Source organism: Bos javanicus, chromosome 5 (assembly GCF_032452875.1).
Source record: "Bos javanicus breed banteng chromosome 5, ARS-OSU_banteng_1.0, whole genome shotgun sequence".
Classification (NCBI taxonomy): Eukaryota; Metazoa; Chordata; class Mammalia; order Artiodactyla; family Bovidae; genus Bos; species Bos javanicus.
Genome location: NC_083872.1, coordinates 70,982,883 through 70,999,367, shown reverse-complemented (window position 1 = coordinate 70,999,367; position 16,485 = coordinate 70,982,883). Strand labels below are relative to the sequence as shown.

The 16,485-nt window shown below is 41.4% G+C and overlaps 1 long non-coding RNA gene across 7 annotated transcripts in view; it reads right to left on the bottom strand.

Annotated features, from left to right (window-relative positions):
- Positions 1–2,162: 2,162 nt before the first annotated feature.
- Positions 2,163–16,485, bottom strand: part of LOC133247857 (uncharacterized) — a 68,519-nt gene continuing 54,196 nt past the window's right edge. For all 7 annotated transcript variants that reach the window (XR_009736535.1, XR_009736533.1, XR_009736532.1 and 4 more), the window contains 2 exons: positions 13,134–13,222; positions 2,163–2,970 (listed from right to left, as the gene is read on the bottom strand). This is a non-coding gene — a long non-coding RNA (uncharacterized LOC133247857). The remainder of the gene's footprint in view (positions 2,971–13,133; positions 13,223–16,485) is intronic.

Below are 16,485 nucleotides of genomic sequence, written 5' to 3'. Positions count from 1 at the left end.
AATGAAAATATATTTATACATAAATTTCTTTAAAAAAAGAAAGAGGAGAGGAGGGAGGGAGGGTGAATAGTTATGGAATACATTGATGTTTTGTCCTTTCTTACTAACCACATTTCTCCCCTCGCATCCTCCCTGGTTTGAAGCACTCTGGGCTCTTGTCTGCCATCCAGGTTACTAGGATCCAAGGAGATCTAGTTGGCAGGATTAGGATGAGAAGGCTGCAGTGAGGGAAGCTGTGACAAAGATCACAGCTTCCAGCAGCAGGTGCCAGCCTGAAGCACCAAAAGACCAGGTGGGAACAGCCAGAGCCCAGAGCCTCGGAGCAAAGTCACATCTGTGAGCCCAGAGGGATGAGCAAGGCCCACGGTGGGAAGGCACCCAGGCTGTGCAAAGACTTCTCCCTGCTGCTGTAAGACTGCCTCAGCTCCCTCCTGCACCCAGATGCCTTCTGAGAAAAGGGATGAGGGGTGGAGGAAACACAACCCGAAGAGGAGTTTAAACTTTGAATTGATGACGCAAATCAGGGATCTAAACTGAAAAAACACTTTGCCTGGAATAATGGGAACCCTAGAGCAAGATGAGATCAGTTTTAGAAAACTGAAGTAGTTGTTTTCACACCTGGATAAATTTTGACTCCACCATATACTTATTTATAATCACGTTCAGTGAAATTATGATGATTGTAAAGTAGTCATGTTTGAACAAGGGTGAAAAAAATTAACCCACCAGCAATGTGGCTCCTTTCTTGCAAGTCACTAAAGCAGTGTTCACGATGTTAGTAGTTCTCAATGTTAAAGTGTGCATCAGAATCATCTGGAAGTCTTGTTAGAATGCTGATTGCAGGACCCACACCCAGAGTTTTTATTTCAGTAGATCTGGGGAGGGCCTAGAACCAGCATTTCTAACAAGTTCCCAGGGGATGCTGATCTGCTGGTCCAGGGACCACACTTTAAGAACCACTGCACTAATTCATCTAAAGTCCAGTGTTCAGCTACGTCTTCAATGATTTCTCTAGTTGATATTTAATACTGGCACATGAAAGACTATCCAATGCAGCTGCAGCTACCCGTGTTATCACTGTCTTCTCCATCATCATCCTCATAACCACCACCACTATTGCTGACACTTACAGAGTGTTTACTATAAGCAAGCTCTGTACTAAGTGTTTTATAAAGCTGATCTCATTTAATCCGCACAAATACCATTACTTTCAGTTTCCAGGTGAAAGAACTAAGGCTTTGAGAAGTCACTGAACTTACTCAAAGTTACAGAGCCCCCACGTGGCATGGCTGCATCTCAAACTGGGCAGCCTGCCCCAGAGCCCAATCTCTAAACCCCTGGTGCTTCACTCTGTCACTTGAACAATGTTCTTTATAATGGGGTGACTGAGGGGCCTCCAGGGTCTCAGAACTGATTAAAAAAAACACACTGAATGTGAAAAACACTTTGTGCTAGTTGTTCTTAAGCCACCTTAGACACTGGGGCCTTTCTAGGCATGTTTTTCTATAGCTGCCACCCGCCACCATTTCACACTTTTAAAAATTTATTTATTTTTGGCTGGTCTTCACTGCTGCCTCAGGCTTTCTCTAGTTGCGCTGAGTGGGGGCTACTCTTCGCTGTGGCGCACGGGCTTCTCTTTGTGGTGGCTTCTCTTGTTTCAGAGCACGGGTTCTAGGGTGCGCAGCCTACAGTAGTTGCTGCACATGGGCTCAGCAGTTGTGGCCCACGGGCTTAGTTGCTCCAAGGCATGTGGAATCTTCCCAGACCAGGGATTAAATCTGTGTCCCCTGCATTGGCAGGTGGCTTCTCATCCACTATACCACCAGGGAAGTCCTACCATTTCACTTTTAAGCTCTCCCTTCTCCATGCCCCAAAGTTTCTATTCATTTCCTAACAGAGAGTTTAGCTCTCTCTGCTTTCTAGTCACTTTCTCAACCATCCCTGGTGGGGACAGGGGAGGGCATAGGGAGAGGTGCTTGCTTGAGCTCCTAATTAAATTGAATTTTGCTAACCAAAAAGCCACCTCCCCTAGAGGGAAATTATATCATTGTTTGTGAGCAGAAGCAGCTATTAGCAAATGTGTTTTAAGTAGGGGCCATTTTTGTTTGATATGCATAGTTAAAAATAAAAAACTCACTTGTATGGAGAAGCAAGTCCAGTGATAGGCTTGAACAAGACAAACTTTAACAGGAACAACCCAAATTAAGTCCACCTTCTGAGATCAGCTAGCCCCAAAGGGTATTTATCACCATCTCCCATTATGCCAGCCCCTCAGTGTGCTATTTTTTAAACTATCCCTTGCCCCACTGGTAGAGGCCTTCACAGGGTGAGCCAACCTCAGACCCAAACTTTAAAAGAATTAATTAGTCAGCTGCCAAGAATGTGCTTCTTCGTTTTCCTCCATAGGAACTTCCAGGCTAGGTGTCACACGGGACAGGACAAAGCCATCTTCCGAGTCCATCTGAGGACGAAAATGTATGTTCTTGTTTCCCAGGTGTGACTCAGCTTTGCTTCCTGCGAAAGGAAAAGGGAAAACCTAAAGAGAACCCCACTTCTCCTTCCTTGTCCTCCTCCTCCCTGGGTCACATGCATGTTCCAGCTGGATCCAACTCAGCACAGGGTTGGGAGACACCTTCCCAGGGATCAGCTACACAGAGCTAGTCATGGTCTGGGAGTCACAGTGTCAGGCAGCTGACATGGAAGGGGGGAAACAGGAGACCAGGGAGGGTAGGAGTAAAGGAGCGGGGTGGGAGATGGGAGGCACGTGGTATCAGCACTGGCTGGTCACTGATCAGCCATGGGTGGTTATTGATTGGTTGGTTCTGGGCTTCCAAGCAGAGCCTTTTGCTCCCTCCAACACAGAAGTGATAAATGTCCACTTGCTCTTATCCTATCTTCAGCCTCTCATTCTCTCTCTTGTGTACATTCTCTCTTTCCTATTTTCCTGATTGTAAAAGAAATACATGTTTCCTGAAAGAAAATAAATAAGGAAATCAAGACCCCTCCATCCAAAAATCACCACTGTTAACAGTTCTATGTATATTCTTCTAGATTTTTTCCATATATCCAAATGTATAATTTTTTGAAATAACATTGCATCATGCCATATGTACTATTTCACAACCTGCTGGCTTTTTTTCTACTTCATAATAAATTGTAGATCTCTCACTATGGCAGTTAATATACATCTACATCATTATTCCTGGTGGTACATTATATGGCACACGATTATAATTTATTTAACAATTCTCTCTTGCTGAACTCAGTGCTGGACTAGAATCTTTGTCTCTTCCCAATCCCTGCACCCAGCAACAAACTAACATAACAATTTTTGACCCACAGCTCTAACTTTGTGTGGAGGCTCCTAGGGCTTTCTCCTGAAGCTCCCCATCTCCTTGTAAGTTCCTTGTGGGTGAGACCATGATCTCCAAACATCTGAAACTCCTACAAACTGTGCAAAACTGCCAGTGACTGACTGATACACAGCCAGCCAGCCAGCCAATTTCTTAAAGCAGTATTTGCTCTTAAATTGGGCCTCTTTCTATCAACAGTTCCCCCACCTGTGCTTTATTCCCCTCCCCGCTCACATATGTTCTAACCTGCCCTCTGTCTCTGTCTCACTTTCACTCTCCCTTCTTGTGTTCCCCTTAAGCTTACTGTGCTGACACAAACTCTAAAATTCTTCCTCTTTCTCTTCCTCTTCCTCTTCTCTTTTTCCTCTCCACACAATATACAGACCCATGTCACACCCTCACACCCACATCCTCACACACATACACATATACCCCACATGCTCTCACACACACACCTCTAGATGGAGTGTCCATCACACTCTGCATCCCTCCCTCTGTTCTTTGTCTCTCCTCCTCAGTGAAGAAAAGCCAGCCTTTAAAACATCAGACTAGGAATTCCTTGGCGGGCCAGTGGTTAAGACTCAGCACTCTCACTGCTAAGGGCCTGGATTCAATCCCTGGTTGGAGAACTAAAATACTACAAGCCACAGGGGGCAGCCAAAAAAAAGACAAACACACAGGCTGAGCAGCCCTGCTGATGATTGCCCATCTAGTTGCAATATTGTTGAGAGGCTAATTCGTTTAAACCCTAGAGCCCATGGAGTTCCTCCAGCCCTTCAAGCTGCATTGAATTTGAACTGAGAAAAGTAGAAATAAAAGGAGAAAGCAATGTTATCTTGGATCCTCGTGGTGCTAACAGGATCAGAAATTGCTGACACTTTGAGAAAGCATTTACAGGTCAATGAATGGAGACATAACTATGAGCTGGTTCAGAAGGAAATCTTCAGGTGTGTCAGGAGAATTTGAAAGAAGCCTGGAAATGACTAGGAGTTAGTTTGGAGTGCTACTACCAGCTTTCAAATGAGCATAACTGTACTTTATCTAGGTCGAAGGATTTGTCTGTGTTCTGATTAGCCGCACCTTCAGAAAAACATCAATTTCTGCTTTATTGATTATGCCAAAGCCTTTGACTGTGTGGATCACAGTAAATTGTGGAAAATTCTGAAAGAGATGGGAATACCAGACCACCTGACCTGCCTCTTGAGAAACCTGTATGCAGGTCAGGAAGCAACAGTTAGAACTGGACATAGAGCAACAGACTGGTTCCAAATAGGAAAAGGAGTACGTCAAGGCTGTGTATTGTCACCCTGCTTATTTAACTCATATGCAGAGTACATCATGAGAAATGCTGGGCTGGATGAAGCACAAGCTGGAATCAAGATTGCCGGGAGAAATCTCAATAACCTCAGATATGCAGATGACACCACCCTTATGGAAGAAAGTGAAGAAGAACTAAAAGGCCTCTTGATGAAAGTGAAAGTGGAGAGTGAAAAAGTTGGCTTAAAGCTCAACATTCAGAAAACGAAGATCATGGCATCTGATCCCATCACTTCATGGCAGATAGATGGGGAAACAGTGGAAACTGTGTCAGACTTTATTTTGGGGGCTCCAAATCACTGCAGATGGTGATTGCAGCCGTGAAATTAAAAGACGCTTACTCCTTGGAAGGAAAGTTATGACCAACCTAGACAGCACATTGAAAAGCAGAGACATTACTTTGCCAACAAAGGTTCGTCTAGTCAAGGCTATGGTTTTTCCAGTGGTCATATATGGATGTGAGAGTTGGACTGTGAAGAAGGCTGAGCGCTGAAGAATTGATGCTTTTGAACTGTGGTGTTGGAGAAGACTCTTGAAAGTCCCTTGGATTGCAAGGAGATCCAACAAGTCCATCCTAAAGGAGATCAGTCCTGGATGTTCATTGGAAGGACTGATGCTGAAGCTGAAGCTCCAATACTATGGTCACCTCATGTGAAGAGTTGACTCACTGGAAAAGACCCTGATACTGGGAGGGATTGGGGGCAGGAGGAGAAGGGGATGACAGAGGATGAGATGGCTGGATGGCATCACCAACTCGATGGACATGAGTTTGAGTGAACTCCGGGAGTTGGTGATGGACATGGAGGCCTGGCTTGCTGTGATTCATGGGGTTGCAAAGAGTCGGACATGACTGAATGACTGAACTGACTGACTGTAAGGGTTTTCTAAAGAAAACTTCAGAGCTGTCCGTATGTGTTGTTAACTTTCTTGCCACTGTCCTCCAACAAAACAAACAACAACAACAAAAAAAGGCAAAGGAAGGGGCTTAGGTGGAAAAGGACTTATATCTACCTGATGGGGGGCAGGAACCAAAATACCCAGGTTCAAGTCCCCTCTGCTACTATTTGTACAACCCCAGACAAGTCACTCACTTTGAATCCCAATTTCTCCATCTGTGAAATCAGAAAGTCCTTGTATCTCAAAATTCTTATGTAAACAATGGCTTTGCTTTAGGGGAAGAGAGAAGAAATAAAAAGGAAGAAAACTTGCAAAAATAAGGGACAACATCTATTTCTCAGCCAGATACAAAGCAAATAGCAAAAAGGTTGTCTGGTCACTGATGCATGGATGCTGATTCATAGAACTCAGAATCAGAAAGATGAAAACTGTGCCTAGGGGGACTATGATGGAGCCTGTAGCCATTCCCCAGAGCCTGTTTCTACCCCCTGCCCCTTTTTTTTAGGTTAGAGAAACTTACTCTGACACAAACAGACACATCAAATTTTATCTGAGCATTTGACCATCCAGGTAGAACCCAAATTTCCCAGCATTATAGACTTTGAAGATCAGGCTACAGTGGTCCATTCAGCATAGTGGTATATGAGCAGTAGTGTTGTGTGCAGTTTCTACAACCTTTCCTTAAATTTGCATGTTCTTGATTGACTTTTTCTCCCATTTCCCACCAGTTGATCAATGGTGGTGAGTGGAGCCCCCTAGGAAGCCATGTGATGAGTGCCAGAGCCTTTGTGCTAGCCTGGACCACTCAAGACTACACTTTTACATAAGAGACAAAAAGAATGCTCCTACCCTGTTTAAGAGTAGACAAAGAGTTGGACACGACTGAGCGACTGAACTAACTAACTAACCCTGTTTAAGAAGCTACACTTCTGGTCTCTCTGTTACAGCAGATTAACTTTAGCCTAACCAACATGAAAGTCTTTAGGTAAAGAAGTTTTGAAATAACTATCATCAGGGGATGATAGCTTTACAGTAGTCACGTATAGATGTGAGAGTTGGCCCATAAATCAATCTGAGTGCTGAAGAATTGATGCTTTTGAACTGTGGTGTTGGGGAAGACTCCTGAGAGCCCCTTGGACTGTAAGAAGATCCAACCAGTCAATCCTAAAGGAAATCAGTCCTGAATATTCACTGGAAGAACTGATGCTGAAGCTCCAGTACTTTGGCCACCTGATGCAAAGAACTGACTCACTGGAAAAGATCCTGATGCTGACAAATATTGAAGGCAGGAAGAGAAGGGGACGACAGAGGATGAGATGGTTGGATGGCATCACTGACTCGATGGACATGAGTCTGAGCAAGCTCCAGGAGTTGGTAATGGACAGAAGCCTGGCATGCTGCAGTCCATGGGGTTGCAAGGAGTTGGACATGACTGAGTGACTGAACTGACTGATCATCAGGGGAAAAGAAACAACAGTGGGATTGTATTGAAAGAAGACACCCTATGGAGCCTGATAGTCCTGGATTTGAACCCTGATTGTTGCTTACCAGCTATGTGACCTTGAACAGATCATTTTCCCTGAGTCTGTTTCCCCATCTATAATATAGGGATATGCTGTCTTGTTTGGGATTATTGTAAAGATTAGAGGTCAAACCAATGAAGTGCCTGGTGCTTAATAAATGGTAGTTGTGATTATCATTCAAAAGGCATCACTAGAAGAGCCAATTCAAGGAGGACTGGAGTGTTGGGGTTCTTAGGAGGAAAGACGTTTTTATTATTTTCATTTGTGGGGCAATAGCTCTCAGTTTCAGAGCTGTCAGCATTCCCTAGTGCTGCCCAATGTGAGAGAGAAGGCAGTTAGTAAAGTGATTAAAAGCCCAAAGGGGAACTAGAAAAGGAAATATCGTCATATAAAGGAGTGACTTTTGTGGGGCTGGGATCAGGAGACATTTCTGTCTGGTCCTAGAATCAAAAAGAACTGTACCTAATGGGCTGTAAATTGTGTAGCTGATCAAGTCTCCCTCTTGGCCTTGACTGTTGGAAAACTGGAAGCCAGATGTGTGGGTTTACATCTGAAAACATAAAGGCTGTTAAGACAGGCCCCTTTCTATTTGCCTAATTCCTGATTTCATTTAATATCTCTAACCTGGCTTATTTTGTTTCTGTTTCTCACTTCTTCTAATTTGTGTTCTCTGGTGGTATTTTGTGAATTTCTATAAGATTCTTAACATTTTTCTTGAAACAAAGGATGGAAGGATGATAAATGAGTGAAGAGAATCTTAGAAGAGAATCTTGGAAACCCTAGATTATAATTCAGTGCATATATTTTCTTTTCAACATCTCAACAACTGGTCAGTTCAACTGCCTGAATGTGATTTTGCAGTAATGAAAACTTCAGCACTTTCCATTCCATCTTTACTATTAAAATATAGTGACTTTTAAAGAGTTGCTATCTGCTTCCTTTGAGGAAGTAATACTAATATTCATAGTGTCTATGTGTGCTCAGCTACTCAGTCATGTCTTTGTAACCCCATGGACTGCATTCCACAAAGCTCCTCTGTCCATGGGATTTTCCAGTCAAGAATACTGAAGTATGTTGCTATTTCCTCCTCCAGGGGATCTTCCGGACCCAGGGATAGAACCCATGTCTCTTGCATCTCCTGTATTGGTAGGCTAATTCTTTACCACTGAGCCACCTGGAAAGCCCAATATCCATAGCAAGAGGAGGTAATATTTTTAATAAGAGAAAAGGCAACAGAAGCAAGGTAAGGGTATAAGAGCAAAATGTAATTATTCTCAGCAAACCCATATTGGTTCCAAGGGATCTTGTTAGTATTTTCTAAATACTCACAAACCATCTATATATGTGATTCTTTCAATACTCAAGACTTAACTAGTTCTGTTTTGTCAATAAAAAATGAGTTGTTCATCAAGAAAAGTGAGAAGACAGCCCACAGAATGGGAGAAAACATTTGCAAATAATGTATCTGATAAGGGATTTATATCTAGAATATATAAAAAACTTTATAATTTAATAATAAAAATATTACTAACTCATCTAAAAATAAACAAAAGATCTGAACAGATATTTGTCCAAAGATACACAAATGGCCAGTAAGCACATGACAAGATACTCAACAGCATTAACCATCAAACAAATGAAAATTAGAACTACATTGATTTCACATCCACTAGAAAGGCTAAGGGCTCCCCTGGTAAAGAATCCACCTGCAATGCAGGAGACTTGGGTTCAATACCTGGTTTGGGAAAATCCCCTGGAGGAGGGCATGGCAACCCACTCCAGGATTCTGCCTGGAGAATCCCCATGGACAGAGGAGCCTGGCAGGCTGCAGTCCATGGGGTCACAAACAGTTGGACACAACTGAGCGACTAAGCACAGGAAGGCTATAATAAAAAAAGAGAGATAAGTGTTGGTAAGGAGAAATGGAAACCCAAACCCTCATAATACTACTGAAGAATAGAAAGTGGTGCATATGCTCTGAAAAACACTCTAGAGGTTCTTCTCAATATTAAACATAAAATATCATATAACCCCTTGGAGAAGGAAATGGCAATCCACTCCAGTATTCATGCCAGGATAATCCCATGGGCAGAGGAGCCTGGCTAGCTACAGTCCATGGGGTCACAAGAGTCGGACGCAACTTAATGACTAAACCACCATCACCATCATACAACCCAGCAGTTCCACTCCTAAATGTATCCCATGAGAAACAAAAACATGTGTCCACAAACAACAAACTTGTACACAAACATTCACAGAAGCATTACTCACGATAGTGGAAAGAACCCAGATAAATTATATTCATACAATGGAATATTATTCTACAATAAAAGGGGATGAAGTACTGAAACTTACCACAACATGAATGAATCTTAAAATATTGAAACTAAGTGACAAAAGTCAATCACAAAAGACAACATAATGCATGATTCCATTTCTATGAAATGGCCAGAATAGGCAAATACATAGAGACAGAGAGTAAATATTGGTTGTCTAGGGTTTGAGGGGTAAATGTAGGGGTCCAGGGTGTTGGGGAAAATCAGGAGTGGCTGCTAAACATAGGGGTCCAGGGTGTTGGGGAAAATCAGGAGTGGCTGCTAAATGGCTGCAGAGCTTCTCTTGGAGGTGATGAAAATATAATATTGTGGATGGTTGTACAACTTTGTAAATATACTAAAAACTATTTTAAAAACTATGACCAACCTAGACAGCATATTAAAAAGCAGAGACATTACTTTACCAACAAAGGTCTGTCTGTTAAAAGCTATGGTTTTTCCAACAGTCACATATGGATGTAAGAGTTGGACTATAGAAAAAGCTGAGTGGTGAAGAATTGATGCTTTTGAACTGTGGTGTTGGAGAAGACTCTTGAGAGTCCCTTGGACTATAAGGAGATCCAACTAGTCAATGGTAAAGGAAATCAGTCCTGAATATTCATTGGAAGGGCTGATGCTGAAGCTGAAACTCCAATACTTTGGCCACCTGATGCAAAGAACAGACTCATTTGAAAAGACTCTGATGATGGGAAAGATTTAAGGCAGGATGAGAAGGGGACAACAGAGGATGAGATGGTCACCGACTTGATGGACATGACTTTGAGTGGGCTCCGGGAGTTGGTGATGGACAGGGAAGCCTGGCGTGCTGCAGTCCATGGGGTCACAAACTGTCCACTCAGTTGGACACAACTGAGTGACTGAACTGACTGATACTAAAAACCACTGAATTAGTCACTTTAAATATGTGATAATATGCAGATTTTCTAAATATTATGTACACTCAGAGAACACATAATAAAAACATACTTTGAATTTTGAAAACACAAATAATCTTTTTTAAAAATTTAATGGAAAGTTATAATTATTAAAGTTGTAAATTTTCATTCACTATATACTGCCTACTATTAGACTGATTTTAAACTGAGGTGCTCTAAATGCTTTCATGGCTGTCTGAGGAGGCCTTACAAAAATAGCTGTGAAAAGAAAAGAAGCGAAAAGCAAAGGAGAAAAGGAATGATATAAGCATCTGAATGCAGAGTTCCAGAATAGCATGAAGAGATAAGAAAGCCTTTCTCAGCGACCAATGCAAAGAAATAGAGGAAAACGACAAAATGGGAAAGACTAGAGATCTCTTCAAGAAAATTAGAGATACCAAGGGAACATTTCATGCAAAGATAGGCTCGATAAAGGACAGAAATGGTATGGACCTAACAGAAGCGGTAGATATTAGGAAGAGGTGGCAGGAATACACAGAAGAACTGTACAAAAAAGATCTTCACGACCAAGATAATCATGATGGTGTGGTCACTGACCTAGAGCCAGACATCCTGGAATGTGAAGTTAAGTGGGCCTTAGAAAGCATCACTACGAACAAAGCTAGTGGAGGTGATGGCATTCCAGTTGAGCTATTTCAAATCCTGAAAGATGATGCTGTGAAAGTGCTACACTCAATATGCCAGCAAATTTGGAAAACTCAGCAGTGGCCATAGGACTGGAAAAGGTCAGTTTTCATTCCAATCCCAAAGAAAGGCAATGCCAAAGAATGCTCAAACTACCGCACAATTGCACTCATCTCACATGCTAGTAAAGTAATGCTCAAAATTCTCCAAGCCAGGCTTCAGCAATATGTGAACTGTGAACTTCCTGATGTTCAAGCTGGTTTTAGAAGTGACAGAGGAACCAGAGATCAAATTGCCAACATGCGTTGGAACATCGAAAAAGCAAGAGAGTTCTAGAAAAACATCTATTTCTGCTTTATTGACTATGCCAAAGCCTTTGACTGTGTAGATCACAATAAATTGTGGAAAATTCTGAAAGAGATGGGAATACCAGACCACCTGACCTGCCTTTTGAGAAACCTGTATGCAGGTCACGAAGCAACAGTTAGAAGTGGACATGGAACAACAGACTGGTTCCAAATAGGAAAAGGAGTACATCAAGGCTTTATATTGTCACCCTGCTTATTTAACTCATATGCAGAGTACATCATGAGAAACGCTGGGCTGGAAGGAACACGAGCTGGAATCAAGATTGCCAGGAGAAATCTCAATAACCTCAGATATGCAGATGACACCAACCTTATGGCAGAAAGTGAAGAGGAACTAAAAGCCTCTTGATGAAAGTGAAAGTGGAGAGTGAAAAAGTTGGCTTAAAGCTCAACATTCAGAAAATGAAGATCATGGCATCTGGTCCCACCATTTCATAGCAAATAGATGGGGAAACAGTGTCAGACTTTATTTTGGGGGCTCCAAAATCACTGCAGATGGTGATTGCAGCCATGAAATTAAAAGACGCTTGCTCCTTGGAAGGAAAGTTATGACCAACTTAGATAGCATATTGAAAAGCAGAGACATTACTTTGCCAACAAAGGTCCGTCTAGTCAAGGCCATGGTTTTTCCAGTGGTCATGTATGGATGTGAGAGTTGGACTGTGAAGAAAGCTGAGCGCCGAAGAATTGATGCTTTTGAATTGTGGTGTTGAAGAAGACTCTTGAGAGTCCCTTGGACTGCAAGGAGATCCAACCAGTCCATTCTGAAGGAGATCAGCCCTGGGATTTCTTTGGAAGGAAGGATGCTAAAGCTGAAACTCCAGTACTTTGGCCACCTCATGCAAAGAGTTGACTCATTGAAAAGACTCTGATGCTGGGAGGGATTGGGGGCAGGAGGAGAAGGGGATGACAGAGGATGAGATGGCTGGATGGCTTCACTGACTCGATGGACGTGAGTCTGAGTGAACTCCAGGAGTTGGTGATGGACAGAGAGGCCTGGCGTGCTGCGATTCATGGGGTCGCAAAGAGTCGGACACGACTGAGCAACTGAACTGACTGAAATGCTTTCATGATTATACATTACAGTTAATGATCTGTTTATATTAAAATTTTAAGGCATTATTTTTATGTGCTTTTATGAGAATTTTTGTATAAAATTCTGACCTTGAAATCAGTGGAAATGTATACTGACTTTTGTCTACCTGAAAAAAAGATGAGTTGCATGCTGTATGGATTATAACTTGTACTCATCTCTCTCTACTGTGCATTCATCAATTTCATATTAATAACTTGAAATACGTCATGGTCAGAGTGTGTACACCATGGATATTTTCAAACGCTAAAATCAGGTTTTTTACCCCAGACCCAGAGAACCAGTTAAACATTTACTAGCACACTGTCTTTACCCTTGTTGATATCTAAGTTGTCAGTGTAAAAAGACAAGTACTTACAACAGTCCTACCCAAAGTGGGATCCACAGACCTGTGCTAGCCTTCCAACTGTTTATTATCATTATGCAATAAATTCAGAAATTTAGAGTAATTTATAGCAATTTATGACTTCTCAATGCATAATTTTTTTAAAACTTCATGAAAGCGTTAGTCTAGGATGGATTGGAAATTTAAAACTGCTCCATCATCACAGGTGTTTTGAGAAGTACTATTCACTCTCATAGTTCGTTGCACACTTCTCACCTGATACAACAGGTATTGACATTGTCTTTCTAGGTATGGAATGTCTCATTATCTAAGTGTACATAGATTCTTCATCAGCTTCTTACCACATAACCTTTAAAAATCGATTCTGCATCTTTGCTTAGGTTCCACTGTTCTGACTTCTCCTTAGCAGCCTCCTCTCCCAGCTGAAGAGCTAAAAAGAAGTGCAGAGTTTTTAAAAATTCACATGGGTTATGAAATATCTCTTTATCTCTTTCCCTTTTCCATATATAAAACTGAGGATATATACAAACTTGCAACAATGGTTATTGTTAGGTGATGAGACTGTGAGTAGATATGTTCTTTTGTGTATCTGAATTTTCTGTTTTCCACAGTGAATATATGTTGTGTTAGCTGTGCTTGTGCTCAGTCATGTCCGACTCTCCGACTCCATAGATTGTAGCCCACCAGGCTCCTCTGTCCATGGCATTTCCCCAGCAAGAATACTGGAGTAGGTTGCCATTTCCTCCTCTAGGGGATCTTCTCTTATCCAGAGATCAAAGCCACATCTCTTGCATCTCCTGCATTGGCAGGTGGATTCTTTACTACTAGCACCATCTGGGAAGCCCCAGTGAATATATTCACTGGACCAAAATACTGGAGTGGGTAGCCATTCCCTTCTCCAGGAGATCTGCCCAACTCAGGGATCAAACCCAGGTCTCCTGCATTGCAGGTGGATTCTTTACCAACTGAGCCACCAGGGAAGCCCTGTTGAATATATATTATAAAAAGAAAAAGAAGCCAATGCCCTCATCTCCTGCATTTTATGAACATTCCAAGGATTTTCCTTCTTATTCCCTCTTCCCTTTAGAGGAAATGGTGAATGAACTTCAGTATTTCATACATCATTCCTGGAAAGTCATAAGACACTGTCATAGAACTGTTGTCTTGACACTCTTAGATGTTAAATCCGTATCAGAGCTGGTCTCCAAGCACTGAGGTGTCAGGTGGAATTGTGGTTTGTACTCCCTCCCCCAATTTCCTGCCAAATCATGCAATTCCTGCATTTACTATGAAATTATTCTTAGCCTTGGTTTTCTGGAACATCATCACTAATGTTCCCCAAGGACAAGTATGATTCATGCATTAAACCCTGAGTTCTCCATATATATAGCAGGGATCTTTCTGGGTTTATCCTAAGCATCTTGGATTTGTGAGAACAGTTTGGTTTGTGGTCAGACTTTAAGTATTGCAAGATAATAATATGTGGTTTACATTTCTATAGAAAAATTTTGCATCTGAAGGATTTTAATACATAAAATATTATCTCATCTTATTCTTGAGTAAGATCCTTGAAGTAATAGAAATTAGAGAAATTTAAATTAAACTTGTAGTATGCTAAGATTTCACCTATAAATTGTGATAGAATTATTTAAAGCTATTATCCAATCCTGGAAAATTATGGGGAAGTTGACACTCTCATACTACTGATAGAAACACAAATTTGTATAATTTTTTCTATAGAGTAATTTATAGCTTTGTGTCAAAAGTATTAAAAAATGCTTTTGTAGGCAGAACTTCTGGCTAGGATAGAAAAGAGATAGGTAAAATCTTACTCTCCGCCCCCCACCCCCCCAAAATAAAACAATAAACCTGGACAAAATTTTTCAAAAATGATCATCTCAGAGCTCTGGAAATTGACTAAAGGCAAATAGAAAATAGAAGAACTGGTGAACTTCATGAAAAATTGGTGAACTTTGGGTAAGACAGAGGAGTCTATGGCATTCTTGCCTGGAACTGCTTCTCTCCTCCCACCTAACTATGTAGTGCTATAGGGCAGGGTAGTCTGTAAATATCAGTAACTTTGTGGCTGGAGGAGGCTTGATGTGGAGTGGAGGAAGAGAAACTTGTGCCCAGCACATTGTCAGTAAGAGCAATAAACCTGGTAGGAAACAAACAGGGAAAGCCCACAGTTATGATAGTTTGAAGGTGCACTGCTGGTTGGGGTGAGTGGCAGAATGGGGGACTACCCAGAGGTTGAAAAGGGAAGTGCTAGATAAGTTCTCCACACATCTTTGGCTAATTCAGAGTCTGTGTGCATTAATCTGTGGATCCAAGAATCCGTAAAACCCCTGAGTAAAATTACTGAATGCCGAAAACAAAGATAAAATCTTAAAAGCAGCAAGAGGAAAATGATATTACCTACAGAAAAACAGCCGCACAATTAATGGCTGACTTCCCGTCAGAAGCAACAGAGGGCAACAGTGGAATAACACATTCAAAGTGATGAAGACATAAACTGGATGCTATATCCCAAGACATAAAGAGGATGCTATATCCCAAAAAGCCATCCTTCAAAAATGAAGACAAAGTAGTGATATTAGCAGATAAACAATTTGAAGGAGTATGTTGCTAGGAGACTTGCCTTAAACTAAATACTAAAGGAAGTCCATCAGACTGACAGAAAATGACACCAGGTGATAACTTGAATGGACAGAAAGAGACAAATGGTAAATATGAAAAACTGTATAAATATATTTTGTCTCTTCTCTTCTCTTAGTGTCTTTACAAGATACAAACTGTGTAAAGCAATAATTATAACACTGTATTACCTGGTTTTTTAATATATATATAGGTGTAATGTATATGAGAATAATAGCAGGAGAGGGGGGAATATATTGAAGCAAATTTGCTATATTTTAGTCAAATTAAGTCAGGAATAACCTCAAGTAAAATATAAATTAAGATACATAATTCCTAAAGAAAACAACTAAAAATATAGTTACAAAATATGATCTCATTAGGGAAATACAAATCAAAACCACAAAGAGATACTACTTTGCATCCATTAGGATGGTTATAATTAAAAAAGAAAAGAAAGTAGCAAGCTTTGGTGAGAATGGAAATTTGGAGCACACATACATTGCTGGTGAGGATGTAAAATAGTTCAAATGCTGTGGAAAGCAAGAAGTTAAACATAAAAGAATGTCTATATGGCACCCCACTCCAGTACTCTTGCCTGGAAAATCCCATGGATGGAGGAGCCTGGTAGGCTGCAGTCCATGGGGTCGCTAAGAGTTGGACACAACTGAGCGACTTCACTTTCACTTTTCACTTTCATGCATTGGAGGAGGAAATGGCAACCCACTCGTGTTCTTGCCTGGAGAATCCCAGGGACGGAGGGGCCTGGTGGGCTGCCGTCTATGGGGTCGCACAGAGTCGGACACAACTGAAGCAACTTAGCAGCATGTGCATATAACTGAATCACTTTGCTGGGCAAATATAGGGGGTAAGGGAGGTAAGAGTTAAAAATTATTACATATAAAATAAGCTACAGGGATATATTACACAATACAGGGAATATAGCCAATATTTACTAATAACTATAAATGTATGTCGTTGTTTAGTCATTAAGTCGTGTCCAGCTCTTTCATAACCCCATGGACTGTAGCCTGCCAGGCTCCTCTGTCCATGGGA